At 35.4% G+C, this 14,443-nt stretch overlaps 1 protein-coding gene across 4 annotated transcripts in view; it reads right to left on the reverse strand.

Moving 5' to 3' along the window:
- The window catches only part of LOC120432444 (GTPase-activating protein CdGAPr), a 134,524-nt gene that overhangs the window by 102,476 nt on the left and 17,605 nt on the right, over positions 1-14,443 (reverse strand). Inside the window, exon 2 of one of the 4 annotated variants that reach the window (XM_052707304.1) lies at positions 14,305-14,330. The exons of the other annotated variants lie outside the window; for them this stretch is intronic. The gene's annotated coding sequence lies outside the window, so the exon portion shown is untranslated. The remainder of the gene's footprint in view (positions 1-14,304; positions 14,331-14,443) is intronic. 4 annotated transcript variants of the gene reach the window in all.

Raw genomic sequence — 14,443 nt, forward strand, 5'->3', positions numbered from 1 at the left:
GGGAAATGTTAGTTTTTAACGGCGCCGTTATTGTCTGTTTTGGGGGCGATTAGATGAACGCCTTTTGCGGGACTAGCTAAAAAGAAAGAATAATGCTCTGGGCGCTGATAAATGAGACGAGATGATGAGTGATAATTGCTGCCAGGTTGGCATTAAGTACTTATTTAAAGCTGTAGGATCACAGTTATTTAAATTAAATATGTGTTATTTTTTTAATGTTGAGCCTTGTAACGTCTTTAGACTAAGATAAACCAAAAAATATGTCGCTGCCGATTAAAAAAGAAAAAAAAAATAAAGCAGGTTTCAACAAATGAATCAGAAAAAAATTGAAGGATTTCCATTCTGATTAAAAATTTTAAAACTAAACAAATCGTTGGAAAATTAATAAGGTTTTTGCAAAAAAGTACAAGAAGGGTTTCAAAAGCCTAATCTACTTTATAGAAAAGTATTCCCAGAGAGAAGTTGTAGAAAATTTACCCTTCATGCAGTAGGTATTTAAAAAAAATAAAAATATTACAGATTCCGAAAAATGTTACCTTAAAAAATATATAACTCCAAAACGTGGCACTTAATAAAAAAAAAACGATTGCAAATTTGATTTAGGTCATAGAAAATAAAAATCGATTTTTTTTTTCAAAGTATATCTCTCACGCTAAAAAAATGTCATATAAAAAACGTTACTTAATCCACCTTTAGGTGGTTGGTGCCTTCCTCACATTCATAAAGTCAATACATTCAGTAAAAATATCAACATTTCCCCTTAACATGTTTTGATAGGGTTCGCAGACCTTCAATATTTCTGGCTCATCGGCAAGGTCTGATAAAAAATCTATCCAACGATAGTTCGCATGGAAGATTCAGACAATATTTCTATCACAATATCTGAAATCCGGGCTCCAAAAAGTGTATAAATAACACTTAAGTGCTAATTACTTTTGATAGGGTTGTCAGATCTTCAATGTTTTAGGCTCATTTGAAAGGTATTTCAATTATCTTACTAACGACGGATTGCATAAGGGACCCGGACATCATTTTCATTGAAATATCTGAGATTCAGCCTCCAAAAAGAGTATAAATAACACTTAAGTGCTAATAACTTTTGATAGGGTTGTCAGATCTTCAATGTTTTGGGCTCATTGGAAAAGTCTTTTTAATACCTTTTCGAAAATGTATAACATGATAGGTTTTCTTGCAAAAACCACCCTTTTTACAATCTTCCGGACATACGCCAAAATCGTTTTTTTAGCATAACTTTTGAAGTACTTAACTAAACTTGCTGATTTTAAATAAAGACCTATGGGACCCCAATATGGATCGAATGAGACTAATACGGCCAAAATCCGTTTATCCAGTCCGGAGATAATCGAGTGACAATTTTTTTGTCCACCCACCTACACACATCCACACAGACATTTGCTCAGAACATGATTCTGAGTCAATATGTATACGTGAAGGTGGGTCTACGAGGTCAAATTAATAAGTTCATTTTTCGAGTGATTTTATAGCCTTTCCTCAGTAAGGTGAGAAAGGCAAAAATCGAAAATAAAAGAAAAATTGAAGTTTTATAAGTCTCATCCAAACATTCCCACATTTTATAATGTGGGAAAAATTATAATCCTTAAATTATTAAATTTCTCTTAAAATGACGAAAAGCGGCAAAACTTTTATTTTATTTTTTTTTTACTTTTTAATATTAAATTTATAAAAAAAGTAAAAATTTTGAATACGCCATCAAATTGGGCGTTCTTTTTTGACATAAATGTCTGAAACAAAAATGAGAAGAAATGCATAAACTTTAATTTTATTTTAAATAGTATAAAAAAAGTAACGTTTATTAGAATACATTTAGGCTAATTTTGTATTTATATGGTTTTAAGTTCCGATAATACGCCGATAATTCAACCATATCATGTTAAATTTTCAATGCTTTCACCAAGAATATATTTTTTGAAAATCTAGTAAGTTTCAAAGTAAAATATGTTCTTGAAATTGTTCACAAAATACCGTATTTTTTCGAAAGTACTCAAATATTCATAATTTGCAATATGGGTATCAAACGAATCGAATTTTTTTATTCTTTTTAACTTTATTTAGGTATTTTTTTTTTTGAATCTACAATTTTTTTTACAAAATGCTCATTTTTTAATATATGATTTTAAAATGGGTTATCGTCCATTATCGGCGATAAGATTATCGTCGAAAAAATTAACGAAATAACGATAACGATATTTCGTTTCGTTATTTGCATATTTTCTGAAAATTCTCAAATTTTAAAAATTTGCAATATGGATATCAAACAAATTGAAATTTCGTATGCTTTTTAAAGTTAAAAGAGTTTTTTTAAAACAGAAATTTTCACAAATTACCGTATATTTTAGAAAATACTCAAATTTTTTAAAAATACAATATAGGTATCAAACGAAGCGAAATTTTGTATGATTTTTCACTTTATTAGAGTATTTTTTTTTTGAAAATACAAAAATTTTAACGAAATACCGTATTTTTCGAACATACTCATCTTTTTAATATGATCTTAAAAATGGGGTATCGTTCATTTAAAAAAAAAATACTCGGCGATAAGATTATCGTCGATATAATTATCGAAATAACGATAACGATACATAATCGGGGGTTCGAGATTTCCAAAAAAGTGTTTACGTGGTTTATGGATGGTCCCTAAGCTACGGAACTAAAAACCATTTAAATATAAAAATAGCCTAAATCAGGGGTGACCAAAGTATGGCCCGCGGGCCAAACGTGGCCCGCGAGGTGATTTTTTGTGGCCCGCGGACCCATTTTGAATGATCACGTAAAATGGCCCGGTAACCACTTGTAAAGTGATTTTATGCTATTTTAAAAATTAAGGTTTATTTTAAACATTTTTATGCTTATCTTTTATATATATATTTTTTTTGTTAATAAAAAAGCTAATGACTTATCAGTATTTGGATCCCCATTTTAAGATACACATATTTTGTCAAAAAATCCTTTTAATTAAAACAATTTAACACGGTTTAATGTAAGTGAAACTAATAAATATCGTCAAAACTTTCATCAAACATTTTTGAAAATAATTATAAAACGTTCAAATTTGACTTAGGTAGAAACTTGTAATTGTTCTAAAAATATAAGTATTCTATATAAATTTGAAAGTCATAATGACCCTTTTATGAACTGACCCTCAAACTAACTTTACACTTAGAAACCGGGATTCGAACTCATGACAGTTAGATAACGAATCTGATTGACTACCATCTGATTCAGGTAGACACAATGTTGAAATCGGAGGATCAAGGCTATTGCAAATATTTTACAAAGCTTTTGTCGACCGACCCTCCCCCCAATTATTAAAAATTGGCTCAAAAAACAAGGAGCCAACATATTCAGCTGAAATCAATTAAAAATGAATTTCTCTTCGTTCAGAATCATTTGAGCATGTTCGGGTTTATTAAAAACAAATTTTATATTTGTCAATTTTCGATGAATCAATGTTTTTTTCGCAAAAAAAAAATTTCGTCGAATCTTTTTTTTTTTAAAATAATGATTGCAGTTTAACTTTACGGTTGCTTAAAACATTTTCTATCATTGAAATTCTAGCTCTAAAAGATTTTTCATTAGTCACACTCGATTTAAAGATAAAATTACCCCGTTACATAAATTGATAAGTTTACATGTCACCACCTTGAAATATAAATACAAAACTATTATTTATAATTACCGAAAATGTTCAAAAAACAACAAAAAAATCAACTTATAGATGTATTTTCCAGTCTTTTAAATTAAAATAATTTAGTAAATCTGGCCCGCAAGCTCAATTGAGCTTTAAATTTGGCCCGGCCTCCAAAAACATTGAGCACCCCTGGCCTAAATGTATTCGAATAAACGATACTTTTATATGCTTTTTTAAACAAAATTACAGTTGAAGCTTATCTTCCCTTTACAAATTATGGTCTATCGTTATCGTACTAATTATGGTCAAATTTAAAATGCTAATTTATAACATTTTATAACAAAAAGAAACCAACAAAATTATAAAAAAAAATCTCAGATTAAACATTTTGAAACATTTTTTTTTATTTATCACAAAAAATGCCAAAAACGATCGAATTTATTCGCCCTCAATTTTCAGGCAACACGAGTTTGCACTTTTTTCCACAAATCCGGTCAACCATTGCTGATTTCCCTGAACTCAGTGTGCTCGCTCGTACTACTGATCATGTCCACCAGACTCGTATATCTATTGAAAGTTTCGAAATATCGAGTTTAGATTTTTTGTAGACATGTTTTTTTTTGTTTTAAATCTATCTTTCGAACCCGATCGATTACAGAGAAACGGTCCGCGAATGTCATCGTGGGGCCTTTTGGATAGCCCCTTCAACGACGGGCCCGAATCTCCCTCAATCTGGGCTCAAATTCTTTTTTTATATATTCTTGTTGTATTAAATCTTGCTGTATTAATTCTTCCGGGGCATCTTTTGTACCCTTTCAGATGGTATTCGAGAGGACATTTTACTATCCCAATATTCGGATTCAGATTTTACTCTGATATTTTTAAGCTCAAATCATCGTCACGGAGCCCTGTCTCCGGGTGCTGCGGGGATTGTCGTCCCCCCAACGTGGAGATGTGCTACTAGGTGTAACTTTGAACAGAGCGCCTAATGCACGCACTTCGGTCCTAGGTCAGTGTCCCCTGATTCAGTGTGCTGACCATCACAGGAGAGAGGATTGTGCTTCGGCATGTGGGTTGGGGACAGCTGTTTCGAGCAAGCTCGACGGGTATTTGAGAGGTGGGGGGTGAGGAATTGTCAGGGAGGACGGGACGGGGAAGGTTTTTTGCCCAGCCTGAGGTGTTTGAAGTCTCGTGTGCTTGCCCTTAAGATCGGAGCGAAGCGCCGTAACCCAAAGGGCCACGACAGCTGGACGTTCGGACATCAAACTCGGTGCGAAGTGACCGCACCGCGACTCTTGGGAAGTGCAAGAAGTAGGTACAAGTTGTCGAGAACAAAGGACAGCCAAAAATTAAGATAATCTTGAAGGGGTCATTCCAAAATTACAAATTGCGATTTGAGACTTACAAATTATGCCTAAACAAAGAAAAACGATAAAATATTAAAAATTTAATTAAAATAATTAAACTACTTTGAACTACATGAGCTATGAATGACCCCTTACATAGAAGATAAGTAGGTCAGTCTCGTCAGTCTACTTTATTGACATTGTCATAAAAATAACTTTTATCTAGACTAAACCCTCAAAATGTCGTATTATAATAGATTGCTTCGACATATTTTTTTTTTGCAAAATATTTTGCAAATACTTGAAAATTCATCAAAATATTATTATTCTAAATTTCTCTGAAAAAGAAATTGCCTAAAAAATTTCTCCAACACCGCTTCAGCAGTAGTCCGGAAGAACGAAAGCCAGGCGGGAACTTAAAGGGTTAGCCCGCTATTGCCACCACCCTCATTCCTCTAACAATCGTACCCTAGAGTAGTGTAAAGGTCGAGATCGTTCATTACAGTGTCAACAGCCAAGGATCAAACCTAGGATTGCTGTCTTGAACGAGCAAACCCGTAGCGCTGAGGCCACAACAGCTGGACAGAGCTAAACAAAACTAGTAGGCACAGATTCTGGAAGGGCGATAATCACATGGTGACGACTCGCCTGCTTATTTCAACTTACTTTGAATTAAAAAACAAAAAACTTTCACCAACACCGTTCGCCAACAAGGCACCAAACGAGAGAACCGAAACCAGGACGGAAGTTAAAGGGTTAGCCACCCCCATTCCGGTGCAGCCTCTGACAATGCCACCTTTCCACCACCTGCCCCCTACGACAGACAGTGTTCATGAGCCAGGGGCAAACGTCGAAAGTATATTTCTCAAAGAAGCCCAGCCAAGGATCAAACCTAGACCTACCGGAACCAGCAGTAGGCCCGTAGAACACTAGACTACAAAGGCTGGGCGTTGAAAAGCGTTAAACGTGTGTTGAGCTGCGACTTTCATAACAAATCTACTTTACCGACATAGTGGAGAGAGTGTTGTGGCAGGGTGGCGACTCGTTCGCAAATATATTTATTTTTCGATGTTTTGCTTAAAAGTTTACAAAATTTAAATATTTTGTTTTTCAATACCATTATCTGGGGCGACTTGGTGCTGCTGTTTCATACTTGTTTTAAAAAAATATTTGATACAGAAAAACCAAATTAATACATCGGTTATCAAATTTAAAGCATTCAAGTGCTTTAAAACAGGTGTAACCTACCTCGTCGGTTTTTTGCGGGCCAGATCTAAATTAATTGACCATTAATTGGCCAGTAATAACAACAAATTGAACGACAATAGTTTATAGGACCCTTTCAAAAAAAAAACTGTAGAAATGTTGTAAATAAAATTCATATATTTTAATCGAAAGAAGATATTAAAAGTTTCAAAAATGTATTTATTTGATTTATTTTAATTTTGAATTGTTTTGTTGATTTCAATGGAAAATTTATCACTAACTTTAGAAGTATTAAAATTTCTTTGATCATTTTCACATATTTTTGTCCCCTGCTTTTTTAACAAAAAACATTTGCAACGACTTTATTCTCAAAAGAAAGAATGTTCTTATTTTTTTGAAAGTGTTTGAAAGCAAAATTTTGTTATGAAATGTAATTCAAAAAAAATACAGTACACTTATTTATGACAACCTTGCTTACTCGTTTCTTTAAAATATCAATTTTATTCATATTCTTTAAAAAACTTCAATTTTAATTTACCGAAGATGAAAACTAATACAACTTTAAATTTAATTTTCTAATGAACATTTGTAGCTGAAACCACAATCCATTTTTTTTTTTAAATCAACATTTTTACTAAACGGAAAATTTAAATTTTTGGTGTCATTTCTTAAATAAAGAATGAAATTTAAAGAAAAAATAATAATAAAATAGTACCTAAAAAATCTGTTGATGGATTTATTTATAATAGTGGCGTTCATTATACAAAAAAAGTTCATCAAATATTATTTTTCTGCTCAATTGTCTCTGATGCTATAACTAGGCTATGCTACTATGCTATCAAAATTTTTGGTGTTATTTCTAAAAACAAAAAACGATTTTGAAAATTCTAATTTAGAAAGGAGAATGAAATTTAAACAAGAAAAATGAATAAAATAAAATCTATAAAATCTGTTGATGGTTTTATTTGTATGTGGCGTTCATAATAAAACAGTGCTACTATGCTATGCTTTGCTTGATTATAGCCACCTCTTGTGAAAAGCTTTTGGAATAGGTAATTAAGGTAAAAGTGAATTATCTCAATTTTTCAAAATGTGTGAAATCATCGGTATTTTTATCTTTCCGTGATTTTTTTTGTTTCTCACGACATCACGAGAAATTTGTTGTTCCACAATAAATTCATTTCATTTCAGTAACTCGCGATATTCTTGATATGAAATTTTGGAGATATTGACGCGCGCTCTCTCTCTCTACAGGAAGAACAGTTACAACAACAAAGAACTAATTGAAAAAACATATTGTTTTATTAAATTTAAAAATTATTCAAGGGGAAGTAGGTAAAAAAGAACGGAAATTATTTGCAAACAAAAATAACAAATTATTTATTTTTTCTTTGACTTTCAGACCAAATAATTCTTTTTTACGAACAGAAAATAATATGCCACTTCGAAAAAACACGTATCTTTTTCAAACAATTATTCTGTGAGCATTAGAGTCACTCTTTTCCGAAAATAAAACAACAAAATTTGAACAAAAAAACTTTAAAAGAGTGTGGTACGTTTAACATTTAAAATATTGAAATACGATACTAGTAGTTTGACCTACAATAGATAATTAATACATTATGCTTAGCTATCAAAACTTAATTCCTAAAATATTATTATCAGCAACATAGTTTAAAACTATGTCTTAATTATTACCAATAAGGTTTAATTTCCTCATCAACCAGGAACTGATTGAAACCAATAACTTAAGGCACGCAGTGCCCTGCATCACAACCGTAATTCCAAAGAAAGAAACTGGTCCACGAACCACCACCTTCATCTTCAGCACAACACCGAGATCCATGACCAGCAACATCCACTTCATTAGCCCTACGATACGACAACGTCTTCAACCGCGCACTCTCTCTCTCTCCACAGGAAGAACAACTCGACGTTTGCGTGCGCGCCTTAACCGGGCGCACTAATTAAAATCACCCGCAGCAGCCGCAACCCATTTCCAGCTCTATTTCCGCGTGACAAAAGGCATTCATTACCGCCGCGGGGAGGAGAGCTCTTTTCTTCCGTCTGAAGTTGCAGCCCGCGACGACAGACAAAGATCACCTTAATCGGAGAAGCTCGCTCGTACTCGCCGTGTCGGGAAGAAGAAATTGTCATCCACTTACTCCGCGGGTTGTGCAACCTCCTCGCTGAAGATCTGCTGCATGCAGATGAGGTCGTCGTCGTCGATGAAGAGGAGAACCGTTGGTTGAAGGTGCATTCACATCGGAAGTCATGTTGGCGAATCGATTAGCATAAGAGAGCGAGTCTTAAGGCTTATGAAGTTGACAGCGCTGCGTCTCCATGTCGCCAAGTGGGTGCTGCTGATAACTGCCAATTATTTATTGTCCGCGTTGACGTTGTCGGTTCTCAAGATATTCAAATGAGCCGTCGCGGGGATCATCGATTTACGCAACAATTTCTTCTGCCCATTTAAGGGTGGGGGAGCTGCAGAATGTTCCAATCTTCAGACGGGGTTGAACCAACCAGCCAAGTTGTGGAGACCTGCAAATTTGCATACCCACCAGGTCCCCGGCAGTAAACAATTCGAAACAGAGTGGCCATTATTCATACCTCCTCTATTCTTGATTTTTGCATACATTTGCAGTCAAGTTTCCAGCCCCGCAGATCGAATGCGAAGGGTTATGCAACTGCACAAGTCCATTTTAAGGTACAACGACGACGACGATGCGTAACAAGACCTGTCAGTAGCAGTACCTTGTGCCGAAACCGAATGTGAACCTACCAACTGCAAAGAAAAGGGAGTTGCAAAGAGAGATGCTCATAAGCATTGAAATTGAAAGGGCATTCGAGAAAAGAAGCTCTGAAATGGAAATTTCTTCTTTTGCTCTGTCAGACGTACAGTGAAAACGAAGCATAATTGAAAGTTATGCAAAGCGAGCGATGCTCCTCCGTGTGCGGTACCCGTCTTGAACTGAGCAAGGTTCAGACATTTTCGATTGATGCAATCACCTCTCTGTGTGGAAGAATTACTCACAGAACAATTAGAACAACAATTAAGTGAGTTTGTGCTCCGAACGTGTGAGTCAGACAAAACGGACAGGTTGGTGAAACCTGTCTGATGTCTGATGATTACAAGAGCCCGTTTGTAAACCGCAAAGCGCAGAGGGGGTTTCGGTGCAGTGGAAAAGTTGGTTCAAATTACGGCAGGGCAATTGAATTGTGAGGTTACCTTTAGCCAATATACCGGTGTGGTGAGCGCGATTACTTTCCAAAGAACGATTGTTCTGGGGCGCTAGTCAGATTGGTCTATGTGTGACTGAGTGAAATATCTGCGTGATTTGTCAGATGTGTTTGAATCATCTTTTGACTTCGAATTGATATGATTTTTTTCTGAATTCACTTTTTCCCTTTTTGCCTTCCTCACGTTACTGAGGAAAGGCTGTAGAATCACTCGGAAAAAGAAATTCTTAATTTTACCTCCTGGATCAAAGGGCAATTCAATTCTGATATTGCACCAATATGAAGCCAATATTGGAGTCGATACGTCTCGGCACTGCTGCAATTCTGAGCGAATGTCTGTGTTTGTGGTAAATCGGATGATCAAAAATTGTCACTCGATTATGTCGGCACTGGTTCAACCGATTTGGTCTTATTCAATCCGTCTTGGTGTCCCATAAATCGCTAATGAAAATAATAAAATTTAATTAATTACTTTAAAAGTAATGCAAAGGGTGGTATTTGAATGTCATGTTATAAATATTTAGAAGACTAGACTAGACCTTTCCAACAAGTCTAAAAAAATGAAAATCTGACAATTTTAATGGGAATAGAAGTCCAATGAACTGAAAGTAATCTAAAATGCATTTTCCTGCGTTTAAAATTATATTTAGCATGCCTGAGATCGATCAAAAATATTTTGATTTTTTGTAAATGTCCGTTGTACAGTACCGCAAAAAAGTTTTTTTTTTGGGCGAAAAAAAAAATCGTCAATACTCAGATATTTTGAAAACTAATGATTGCAAAACAACTGGGCAGGTGTAAAATGCATTTTAAAACACTTTTTTCAATAAAATGTAGGTAGGTATTTAACTAGAATTCAAAATCGAGGGACATAAACTTCAAAAAATATTTGCAACGGCCTTAGTTTAACTTTTGATACATATATTTTGGATCAGTGACAGCTTGAAATTCGCAAAATTCATCAATTCCCGCAAAATTTAAATTCAAAAATTACCTCATTTGATGTAGAAAAAACAAAATTTAACTAATATTTTATCAACGAAGGTATTTTTTTAACTCAACTAGATTGCAATAGGGAAACATGGTTTTTGAGCCCTTAAGGGTTACATACATGTAAATCGTCATAAATGTCAGAGGTTGGTATGAGCACACAATTAAACTTTTTTTTTAATCTTTTTGCAGGGCAATAAAATGTACATTTTCATCTTTTAACAAAATAAATATGAAGACATTTGGATGTACCATTGTCGAGATATAGTTATTTTAAGTTGGCAGTTTCAAAAAACGGGTGCCACGATATCTCAACACTGCTTTGACCAAATCGGCTCAAAATTTTGGTGAAGACTCGTTAAACAGATCCTGTGTGCATGACGAAGGCCGATTTTCAAAAACTCAGTTTAAAAAAAAAATAAAAATATTTTTATGTTTTTCATATAAAAAATCGTCAGTTTCTGATTTTTGTATTTTTTAAAAAGTCGTAATTTCAAAATCGGGCTTTGTCATGCACACGGGATATGTCTTGGGAGTCTTCACCCCAAATTTTAGACAATTTGGTCCATCCCATCTCGAGATATCGTGGCACCCGTAAATCAACTCGGTGTTTCGAGAAAAACGTTCACAAAGTTTGACCGTTCGCTTTGCGCATGGCAAAGTTGTGAAATTAAATCGTCTCTTACTCAGTTCAGTCACGAAATATCTTCGTGAAACTTTCAGGAGTGATTGAAAATCATCTTTTAGTGAATTTAGTAAATTTTCTGTAATATGAAATTTTGGAATTAAAAAGATATTCACTAGCAGACAAAATAATTGCAAGAAAAACTGACATAAAAATATAATTGTGTTTTTTTTATAAGAAATATACCTAAATTATAATTAAACACTAATTATTCAAAAAACGAAAATTTCATTTTAGGAATCATCAAACGATCACAAAATGCGGAAAGTAGGATTGCAGTTGAATTGGGTATGAAATTTGGTTATATTTTCCAAAAATCAACCCTTTATCGTTGGATTTGAGATTTTTTCGTGAACTCACGAAATTTGATGATTTGATAAGATATTGTCCCTTCATAAACTAAAATTTTCAGCGTGAAAAAATCACTAAGCCTAACGACTCATGACTCATGCTTTGTATAAAAAATAGTATAAAATGTCTGTTTAATTTCACGTATTATTTTCAAGGTTATGTAAGCATTCTTCACGTTCGCCACCAAATTTTCGGTTTTCGAATCATTTGAAATGAAAATTGTGAAAATCTGATTATAGTGACTGGATAGAACTTGCGTTGTTTAGGTTTATTTATATCCAGACTTTCTTTTTAGGGAAACTAGGAAACTGACAAAAAGGTCAGGTCAAGAAATTCGACCTGCCTGATTTTTTTTGTATTTGAAAAGCATTTTTTATACCTACAAAAAAAAAACTACGAACTGAAACAGTTTAAACAGCACAAATGATTTACATTAAAAAAAACTAAAAATATAATTAAAAATATAAAAACTAAAAGTTCTAAAAACTACGAAGATTCTTTCAAAATTGATTCAAAATTGATTACAACTAGAAACTTCACACTAGTTTGAGATTCAGCTAGAATACCAGCGAGTTTTCACTTTTTCAGACAAGAATATCGAAGAAATTTGTTTGTTCCTGCTCGCAACGAAAGTATCCTTTAAAAATTCTGACAAAAACACATCCAAAATCTTTGTTTTGTCCTTCTTAGAGGAATATTAGCATTAAGTAAAACAGAGTCACACTCGTTTTGCATGAAACGCATAAATTTAAAATTATAAGATCACAATACTAATATAAAAAATAACACTCCTTCAACCAAGCATCGAAAAAGGTTCGGAAGCTTTCATCAAACATTTGAACACTTTGAACAGGAAGAATCCGATTGCGAGCAGCCACCCTGTAAGCATCAGCATTTTCTATTGTATCGGTAAAGTAGATCTCCAACTCGGTGGCGGTGGTTTCCCTCCTAGCTAAGCCAAACATGCAAAAACATGGTCTGTGGTAAAGGATGTGATGCTGCTGTTTTCCCAACCAAAATGTCCAGCCGGTGTAGCTTCGATGCTACGCGCTTGCTCTCAAATGAGGAAGTGTAGGTTTGATCCTTGGCTGGTACACACTATATAATCAGTATGATATAAAATTATAACAGGTTATCCGTGCCCATGTCACGATGAAAACCCCTATGTCCTAATGACAGAAACAATACATAGAATTACTATATAATGATTATACCATAATTACATACATACCATTACATATATGATATACTACTAAACAATAATAATCTCTGTGGTTGAGATCGGGAGCGCTCCCCAAAATTTTTTTCCAATGTAAAAATGCTGATGTTTTAGAAAATTTTATAAAATCTTCCTCTCTTGCTATCAAGTGTAATAATAGACGCATTATTTGCTTCGGAATAACTCATCTTCATCAATCTTCTCCGCTGACATCCCGGAGGTCGTACGACGCGCTCTCATCATCTTCTACATGGCTATTTTTAGGGTGATCGGGAAAGGCCATCCGGCCATCATCAAGTCAGACACCGTCACAACCTGGAACCGTCCGCGCGCGCATCATCCGGAAAAATCATCCAATAATGACAAACGCCAGAGCAGCAACCTGTTACCGTCCTCTTCCGCTCAACGTTACGTGAATCGTGGGGGCGATGTCACTTGATACCTGGGGGGACCGAGCTCAATAATAGGTCTTTCCACGTGTGTGTGGAAGTGTTGTCACGTCATTCGCGGCTGCTCCCCCCACCGTCTCTCTTCTCTTCCGTCAAGAATTCAACTAGTTGGCGTTGATTACCATTTCCAGTTTTGTGGCCACGGTCACCGGTGCCGCGAAGCGGCGGGACATATTTAGATGCTAATTTTTCCCTCAAACCAGAATCATCATTGGCGGCGTCAACGGAGTCTGGTTTTGGTCAGCAAACCGCAAATTTAAGGTTCGAAAAATTTCAAACGATGTCCACTCAAACCAAGCGCGATGCGTTGGCGCGTGATGTACTGACCAACGAGGGCTAATAAAATGGAAATTAAATTTATCACACTTGGATTGAGAGAGAAGTTAGGGTTGCTACCGTCAAAAAAGTTGTGTTGACTTTTGACGGGATTCGAAGTGAGGTCGACCGACCTGGGTTCGAATCCCGTTCGTGACGATCTTTTTTTGTTGTCAATCTTTTTCACAGTGCAACCTTTTTCCGCTCCATCGAAGTAAATTAATTTAAATTTCCATCAACTGCGCGCGGCACCGCGTAGCAACTCTGCAAAAAAGGGCTTCCAGCGCCGATCAGATTTGGGTGTAATCCTTGTGAACTGCTTGCTTCCACCGTTTGTGGAAAATCCTGAGGGCAAATAGGATTAAATTGAGCGATCCAACTTGGTAGTCCGTTGTCTGTGACGGCGTCGCCGCCGCCGAGCTGTCTGTGTTTGCCAAGGGATTTTCTTGAGCTTGAAGGATTATGCCATGTTTTTGAACGATTTGGCGAATCGATTGAAAAAGGGGTAATCTCCACGGAACGTAGCATGCTGCTTTGGAGTGCTTGACCGTAATTCCTGCAATTCTAGCCCCACTTGTGGACACATTGTCCAGCTCGGAGTGCTAGTCTATCATGAACTGGACTGTGCTCTCATTCTCTCTCTCGCATTCAGTGAAGGGTCATTAGCATATGAATCACCCCCTTTTAGTTCGTTTGTTGTGTGCAGTCTGCCTGGCTGGCTTGGTCAGGGTTTGGTTGAAGCATCAGGGCGTGAATTTTGGTGACAACTAGTGCCCGCACCGATGATGACTGCTTGGTTCGTGATGAAGGTGTGCAGGTCGACAAATTACCGTTGAATTGATGAATGATGGTCCACCTGAAAAAAAGATCTTATCAGCAAAAGTTCATTACAGTTTTCTCAAAATTTTCCAAAAAACAATTCTGTAACAAAGACAACTTTCAAATGAGACTGTTATGATATGAACTTTG

This window comes from Culex pipiens, chromosome 2, assembly GCF_016801865.2.
Source record: "Culex pipiens pallens isolate TS chromosome 2, TS_CPP_V2, whole genome shotgun sequence".
In the NCBI taxonomy this organism is placed as follows: Eukaryota; Metazoa; Arthropoda; class Insecta; order Diptera; family Culicidae; genus Culex; species Culex pipiens.